General features: G+C 49.2%; 1 long non-coding RNA gene across 1 annotated transcript; it reads left to right on the top strand.

Annotated features, from left to right (window-relative positions):
* The first annotated feature begins 4,813 nt into the window (after positions 1-4,813).
* On the top strand, positions 4,814-6,933 carry LOC113168582. The gene is made up of 3 exons (XR_003299476.2): positions 4,814-5,637; positions 5,803-5,887; positions 6,253-6,933. It is a non-coding gene; the product is annotated as an uncharacterized LOC113168582 (long non-coding RNA).
* The last annotated feature ends 1,370 nt before the right edge of the window (positions 6,934-8,303 follow it).

Below are 8,303 nucleotides of genomic sequence, written 5' to 3'. Positions count from 1 at the left end.
CATTTTGATGACATTGGAAGATGACAGTCTGCCTCGGCTTAGGTTTGGTGATGTTGACCATTTTAAAGTATATTGCCATCTTTAGATGTTCATGTCCCCTCTGTGGATAATTGCTGCAGTCCTTGGTTTTCATCTGATGTAGAGACGGCAGCAGACTCCTCCTCTGAATCCTCCTCATCATAGGAAAATTGGCAGTCAGGATCATCAATAACGTTGTCCTCGGGCTCTGAACAGTCCTCTGTCTCTTCAATCTCTTGTTCTTCATCACTATCCCAGTTAAAAATCAATGATATGACTTCTTCAGCTGTAAACCTTCTGGAGCTCATTTGTGGTGTGCTTCTCAAAGAGATGACATGAGAACAGTGACGAGGACAAAGGCAAGAAAGCTTGTCCCGTACACACACCTGGGTCTGTGGGTCTGAATGTTTATTCAGAAGCTATTGAAAACTAAGTACATCAGAGAGACATGTTAATTTTGGATCTGACCAGCTTTTTACCCACATAAAAAGTGTCCGGGTCAAAATGACCCGCAACATCATCTTTGTATACATTTCAGGACACATCAGTGTCCATATTTCACACACCAGTACATGACCCCAGATGAGGAAAAGTCATAAAATTTCATGAAGATAAAAAAAGGATAAACAGTACTTTGGTCAACAAGAAAACTGAAATGGGTCAAATTGACCCTTAACATAATGTGACGAGCCTCAGAGTGAACAACTCTTTTATTTTTATCAGAAGAACACACAGTGACAACAGGTCTCTGCTCCCCCATTCAGTCACTCCGGAAGCACTCAATCTCCCGCCTGTTTCTCCCGGGTTCCCTCTTCCCCACCCCCGGAAGCACACCTGACATCACACAACTATATACACTACAAAATAAAATAACCAATTAGAAGAACCACATAACACATAACAGGAACTGGAACAGTCAAACACCAACAGAACAATATGCCCCACCTCTGGGTCGCTACACAGCCCCCCGCTAAGAGGTTTAAGTGTCCCCACTAACCTCAGTCCATGCAACAAAGTCCCTTAAATGATCAGGCTCTCCTGATCCCCACCCCCAGTGTCTGAAAATGTCCCAAGTCCTGTAGTGTCTCTGTCACTGTCACCGGGGATGACAGGGGGAGGGTCGTCCTCACCCTCGTCCTCATCCCCAGTCGGGGCAAGCGGGTGGTAGGGTGCCAGCCGGTCCCGGTGCAGCACCACCCTCCGCCGCCGACCAGGCATCTGAACCCGAAAGACCACCTCCGACAGCCGTTCCAACACCTCCCCCGGCCCCTGCCAGTGGCTGCAGAGCTTCGGTGAGATCCCCCTCTTTCTCACCGGGCAATACACCCACACTTTGTCCCCAGGTGCAAATGTGCGCCCCTGGCAGCGAGCGTCATATGCTCTTTTCTGCTTGACCCCAGCGTCCTTCTGTGCGCGTCGGGTCAAATCATGCACCAGTCTGAGTCTCTCTCTAAGGCGCCTGTAATAGTCCATCTCCGGGCCGCCAGCGATCTCCGGTTCTGGCGGCGATCCAAAGACCAAGTCGACTGGGGTGCGGAGCTCTCTGCCAAACATCAGTGCAGCAGGGGTGCACTGGCTGGACTCCTCTGCAGACACTGCTGGCCAGTCTGGACGCTGCTGAGCTTCCAGCCAGCCTCTCACCATTAATAGCACAGGATCGGCCCCCTGATGATGGCGTAACTGTTCCCCAGTGAACAGCTGCTCTGCCTCTGCGCTGTCGACTCCTAGGCGGGCGGTGGCTGCCTCGGGTCCCCGCTCCCTCTCCTCCTGACGCTGGCAGTGACGACACTCCTCTGCAGCGCAGGGTCGCCTGGAGAGGGCATCGGCGTTGCTGTGCTGCCGCCCCGGCCGATGTTGGATCTCGAAGTCGTACTCCTGCAACACCTCCAGCCACCTCGCCACCTGACCCTCAGGCTGCCGGAAGTTGAGCAGCCAAGTGAGAGACGCATGGTCAGTGCGCAGAGTGAACCGGTTGCCAAGCAGGTAGGGTCTGTAGTGCCGCACAGCCAGGACCACTGCCAACAACTCCCGCCTGGTCACACAGTAGTTGCGCTCTGCTCGGTTCAGACTGCAGCTGTAGAAAGCCACCGCTCTCTCACCTGCCTCCCCCCCCTGGGAGAGGACGGCTCCGACCCCCACGTTGCTGGCATCGGTGTCGAGGATGAAAGGCTGCTGGGGATCGGGGAGAGCCAGGACTGGAGCGTCGGCCAAGGCCGCCTTCAGCTGCTGGAAGGCAGTGGTGCAGGCGCTGGACCACTCGAATCGCTTGCCCTTTTCTGTCAGCCGATGCAGCGGGCTGGCGATAGTGGCGAAGCCCCGGACGAACCTCCGGTAATAGGAGGCTAGCCCCAGGAAGCTCCTCAGCTCACTGGCGGTGGTGGGCGTCGGCCAGTCCCGGACTGCCGATACCTTGGCCGGATCTGTGGACACCCCGTGTTCGCTGACCACGTGCCCCAGGAACGCCGTTTCTCTGGCCAGCAGATTGCACTTTGCCGGGTTCAGCCGGAGCCCAGCCTGACGGATGACGGTGAAGACCTCCCGCAGGTTTGCAAGCGCACCCTCAAAGTCTCTGGCGTGCACCAACAGATCGTCCAGATACACCACACAGCGGCTCCGGGGAATGTCTTTCAGCACCCGCTCCATAAGGCGCTCAAAGGTGGCGGGGGCGTTACACAGTCCAAATGGCATGACCCGGAACTGCCACAGTCCCTGGCCGATGGTGAAAGCCGTCTTGGCTCGAGCCTCCGGGGCCAGCTCCACTTGCCAGTAACCGCTCCTCAGGTCCAGGGAGCTGAACCAACACGACCCCGCCACATAATCCAGAGCGTCATCGATGCGGGGTAGTGGATAAGAGTCCTTTAGAGTGACAGCGTTAAGGCGTCTGTAGTCCACACAGAGCCGCCAGCCACCCCCTTTCTTCCTCACCATCACCACTGGGGCCGCCCAGGGGCTGTCCGACGGCTCGATGATGCCGTTCGCGGCCATGGCGGTGATCAGCTCCGCTGCCGTTTGGAGAGAGGCAGCCGGTGGGGTCGCAGGCGGATGGGCTGGGCCTCACCGGTGTTGATGTGGTGTTGCACCAGCCCTGTTCTGGTGCAATCTTCATCACGTGCAGCAAAAATGTCCACAAACTCCGCTAACAACTGCTGTAGCTGCTCTCTCTGCTGCTCTCCCAGATGTGCGCCGCTCCGCTGACCCAGCTCCCTCACAGCGTCGGCGGTCTCTGTTGTCGGGATGCTGGTTGATGGAGGTGACGGCTTGAGTGCGTTGGTCTCAGCGCGCCGACGAGCCCGGCGTCCCCGGGGTTTGATGCTCCCTCCCCGGCCCGACTGAAGTGGTACGGTCTCTGTGCCGAAGCAAAGGGCAAGCCCCGACACATCAACACGCGCACCCCAGCGGGTTAGCAGGTCCAGGCCGATGATGCAGTCATCGCGGATGTCAGCAAGCCAAAACTCATGGCTCACCTCTTGCTCCCCCACAGCGACCTGCAGCGCCCGTTTCCCTGGCATCACAGTCTTTTCCCCAGTAACAGTCATTAATTCTGTTGCAGTGGGGGTCCACCCCTCCGGGAGTGGACCGGTTGTCCCCGGGAGAAACCCCCGTCGCAGCAAGCAGATAGTAGACCCCGTATCCACCAGGGCCCGACATTGCTGATTCTCTATAACACAGTCCACATATAGTCCTTTAATAAATCCACAGCGACCCACTGTGTGAAAGTTCCCGGAGAGGGGTGTGTCTGATTGGAGTGAGTGTCCCCTCACCGCCTCACTCCGCTGCCGTTTCCCTGCGGTGACCCGGCCTTAGCTTTCGGCGAGGGGGCAATCACGGGCAAAATGTCCCAGTTCACCACAGCGGAAACAGCCGCTGTCTTCCCGGCGAGGCCGACGCACCGGAGCGGCAGCCGGTTGAGCTCGGCTGACGTTCTCCTCTGACGTCTCCGTCTCACCGCTGCACTCGGCTGCCCGCGCCAGCGATGGCTGGTCCGGGAGCCTCCGCTGTGATGGTCTCGGGCTCAGTACCTCCTCGGCCCGCTCTGCTTCACGGAGCGCATCTTCCAGAGAGCCAGGCATGGAGAGGCGGACGTGTTGGCGGAGCCGCTCCGGTGTGAGCCCCCGCAGGAAAGCGTGCAAAGTCAGCTCCTCCCGGGCGGCGGCAGGAAATGAGGGGTAGCCGCGCCGCGAGTAGAGTTGCAGATCGGCGGCGAACGTCCCCAGACTCTCCCCCTCACTGCGCCGACGACTGGCTAGCTGCTCGCGAGCCTGCTCTGTCGAGGTCCGCTGTCCGAAGCGTCTCTCCAGCGCCGCGGTGATCACCTGTAGCTTACCCTCCAGGGCCAGGGCCAGCTGTGTCGCCGTGTCTTTGCCGCTCCACCCACCGTGCAGCGCGGCGAGCTGGACTTGAGCGAGGTAGGGCTCCAGGGGAGTCAGCCCGTTGAACCTCGGGAGTTTGACCGGTGTTTTGGGTGTCTGACTCGGTGCAGCGCTGTCAGGGACTGTCTCTGTTCGTGACGGTTGTTCACCACTGCGTGCTTTGCTCATTTTGTGTAATTGAGGCCTGGGGACGCTGGAGCCGTCGGGTTGGTCTGGATCGCGGCAGCCCCGCGTTGGTCTCGCCCGCATCAGTCTATCCAGAAGCAGGCTGCTTTCCAGCACAGCTCGCTCCAGCTCCCGCAGTTCTTCTTCCATGGCTCGCTCTTTCCGGTCTAACAAGACAGGTTAAATATCCCACTTCTGACACCAATGTGACAGCCTCAGAGTGAACAACTCTTTTATTTTTATAAGAACACACAGTGACAACAGGTCTCTGCTCCCCCATTCAGTCACTCCGGAAGCACTCAATCTCCCGCCTGTTTCTCCCGGGTTCCCTCTTCCCCACCCCCGGAAGCACACCTGACATCACACAACTATATACACTACAAAATAAAAGAACCAATTAGAAGAACCACATAACACATAACAGGAACTGGAACAGTCAAACACCAACAGAACAATATGCCCCACCTCTGGGTCGCTACAATAATATGAAGGTTAAGAAAATGATTTCAGAATAAAACATTGATGATAATGATTATAAATATATAATTTGGAGCTACACACTAAATTACAGTAATGAAAGCCTTAAAACGAAAGAACTGTTACAAAAACACAGTCAACACATTTTAGTTCCTGTTTTTACATTGTTCTCAAAGTGCTCTTTGATTTTGATGGTGTTTTTTGTCTTTGTGCTTCTGTAGTGGTTCTACTTTCTCATGAGTTTCAGAGTTATGATAGTCAGATGAGATGACCACTTTGTGGTTGCTGCTCACAGTGGAACACAAACTTGACATTTTAGTCACACATGACTGGAGAAACACTAAATATCATACACACCTCACTGACGTGCCAGCAATTTTTGTGCAGACCACATTATAGAAACTTGTTGAGTAGTTTCTTTCTGTGGCACTCAAGCCCTAAATACCACATACGTGTCACATTCACTTCCCATTGTCGATTTTTTGACCTAACTTGAGTATGAGTTGATTATGAACACCATTTGACAGACAACAAACACAATTAACAAGACAGGATTCTGCTCTTGTTTCTTCTCTGTTCTGACAGCTGGCAAAATGCCCCCAAACAGGTAAGCAAACAAATAAGTAATGATTCAGGTTTATACCAAATGTACAGCTTATTTTGTGATGTACTTTTATAGTACGAAGTATTGCAGCATAACAAGCTGTAAGGTTTGGGTAATGAGGTGGTTCAGAGTTTATATTTTGATTTTTTTTTTTTTTTTTGCTTTCAGGTATCCAGGATGCCAAACAAAATGGAGCCACTAATATTTCAAAAAATCTTCATTAGATTTGTTTACCCACTGCTATTTATTGGAGGTAAAATGCAAAACACTAAATATTTGACCATCTAAAAATCATTACATGCAAGTGAACAATAAATCCAGAAATGATAGAGGAGGGGCTTTAATGGCTCAGATGATGGCCCAACCAGTCATGCCTTATTATGTTTAACCAGACCCCAGTCTTACTCCAACACACATTTTCTCCTTCCTTGCCATCCTGGAGTCTCTTTCTTTGCTTCTAATCACCCACATGTTATTGCAGGAAACTGAATCTATGATCACATTCCTCGTTGTCTGACTCACATTGTTCTTGACATGATTCATCTGTATTCAAATCCAAATCATGTTCCACTTCTGCAAAACAAGTAAAAGCACTTTATTTATTTATTTATTTTTCAGTTGTTGATGAAGTGCAATCACTGCTGATTTGTTCACAGCAACCATTCATTGCCCTGGCTGGAGATGATGTCATTCTACCATGTCATCTTGAACCTGCCACCAATACCAGGTTCTGGAAAGTGGTGTGGACAAAACCTGACTTGGACCCAAAGTATATCCATGTCCACCAAGCTGGACGTCTGTTATTTAAGGATCAAAATCCATCTTATTCTTATCACACAAGACTGTTTGTGAATTAACTTGGACATGGAAATGTCTCTTTGAAAATCTTTGGAGTAAACATTTCTGACACAGGACAATACTGGTGCCTTCTTCCCCCAATACTGACAGAAGTTCCTGTCCAACTTATTGTTGGTAAATCGGATAATGTTTTGAAACTGTTTCTGGTGACATTAGGCCAAAACATAATCATAATACTCAGTCATTTTAATTAGCAAGTTTTTCTTTAACTTAAAGGCCAAATACCCAACTCTGATTTTGTGATACTTAACCTGGCCCCAAGGCTGTGTGCACCTACTGAAGTTACTGCAACTCTCCTTTGTTTATCGCCAGGTTCAGTCTCTACACCTGTCATGGAGGTTATTTCAAACATTAGTGGAACACTAGATTTACAGTGTGAGTCTAAAGGCTGGTATCCAGAGCCTGAGCTGTTGTGGCTGGACGCTGAGGGAAAGATCCTCTCTGCTGGACCTACAGAGACAGTCAGAGGTCCTGATGACCTCCATACTGTCAGCAGCAGAGTGACTGTGGAGAAGAGACACAGCAACAACATCACCTGTAGAGTCCAACAGAGAAACATCAACCAGACCAGAGAGACACAGATACATGTTCCAAGTGGGAATGTTTCTGAAAAATAAATTAAAACTAAATATTGACTTTGGTATTTTTCTAACATAATCAGTATTCCTGTATAATTACCAAGCTGTTTTTTGTGACATCATCTCAGGTGACTTCATCATGGTCCCCACTGCAGTTTATCGTCACAGGGCTGACCGTCATTATTCTTTTTCTTAGCTTTAGTTTTTAACATTCATTATAAAATGGGGCGATACCTAACACATACACAAATATCACTGAAATATGGATTTATGGAACATTAGTAGCATTTAAGGGCACTTAAGCACTTTATTGCAGTTACTTCAACAGATACACAGTTGAGCTGAACCTCCCTCTACATATGTTGACCTTATCTGTGAAAACATGTAATTAAAATTTTAAGTTTTTCGATATGAAACATGGATTAATATATCATTATTTTCTGTCACCTGCAGCTCTTATTGTCGACAGTGTGAACTATGTGTGTATCGAAACATGTCAACTTCAGATTTGCAATCAGTTACTGACAAATCATCACTGTGTTTGTGCAACAGCCTTCTAATAAGCAACATGTTCATGTCATAAGACATTGTGAAAGAAGGAAGAGCCTTGAATGCTGCTGATGTGCAATGTATTCCCACAGTGCTTACTGCTGGCAGTACTGTAGAACGTATTGTTTGTTACTATTTGTAATGTTTGTTTTAAAATGTTTCTGGGCACTGTACATGTTTAAAATGAAAAGAGGCTGTTTAGTTGGTATTTTAAAAATGTAATTATTTTATTTATTTGGTGTGACAAAATAATAATAATAATAAAAAAGATCTTTAGCTTTTGGTAACTAACAATAATACTAACATAAAAGTTCCAAAGCTGGAGAGCAGAATTTACACTGAATTTTACATTTTAAAAAGTGACTATAAAATTTTGCTTATCGATGGCTTTCATATACTTTTTGACTGGTAACTTTTTCTTTGACTTTCCCCTATTCTGCCATTTAGTGGACCTGAAACGTCAGGTTTATTCCAATGTGAAACGTGTGCAACAAATGATCTGTCATGTCATGTTACCCTTAGATCAGATTTAAAACAAGCTCAAAGACCTACTTGTGTTAACAATTGCTCTGCTCTGCATAAGACAAAAAAGCTTCTTTTCTATAATACATTCAGTTTGTACTTATCGTATTTATCGAATAAAACGTTAGAGACAATCTAACTTCCATGTTCTTATCACTAGAA

The sequence above is a fragment of the Anabas testudineus genome, chromosome 18 (genome assembly GCF_900324465.2).
Source record: "Anabas testudineus chromosome 18, fAnaTes1.2, whole genome shotgun sequence".
NCBI classification, from domain to species: domain Eukaryota; kingdom Metazoa; phylum Chordata; class Actinopteri; order Anabantiformes; family Anabantidae; genus Anabas; species Anabas testudineus.
The sequence above is the reverse complement of the archived record's forward strand: the minus strand, read 5'-3'. Positions and strand labels throughout refer to the sequence as shown.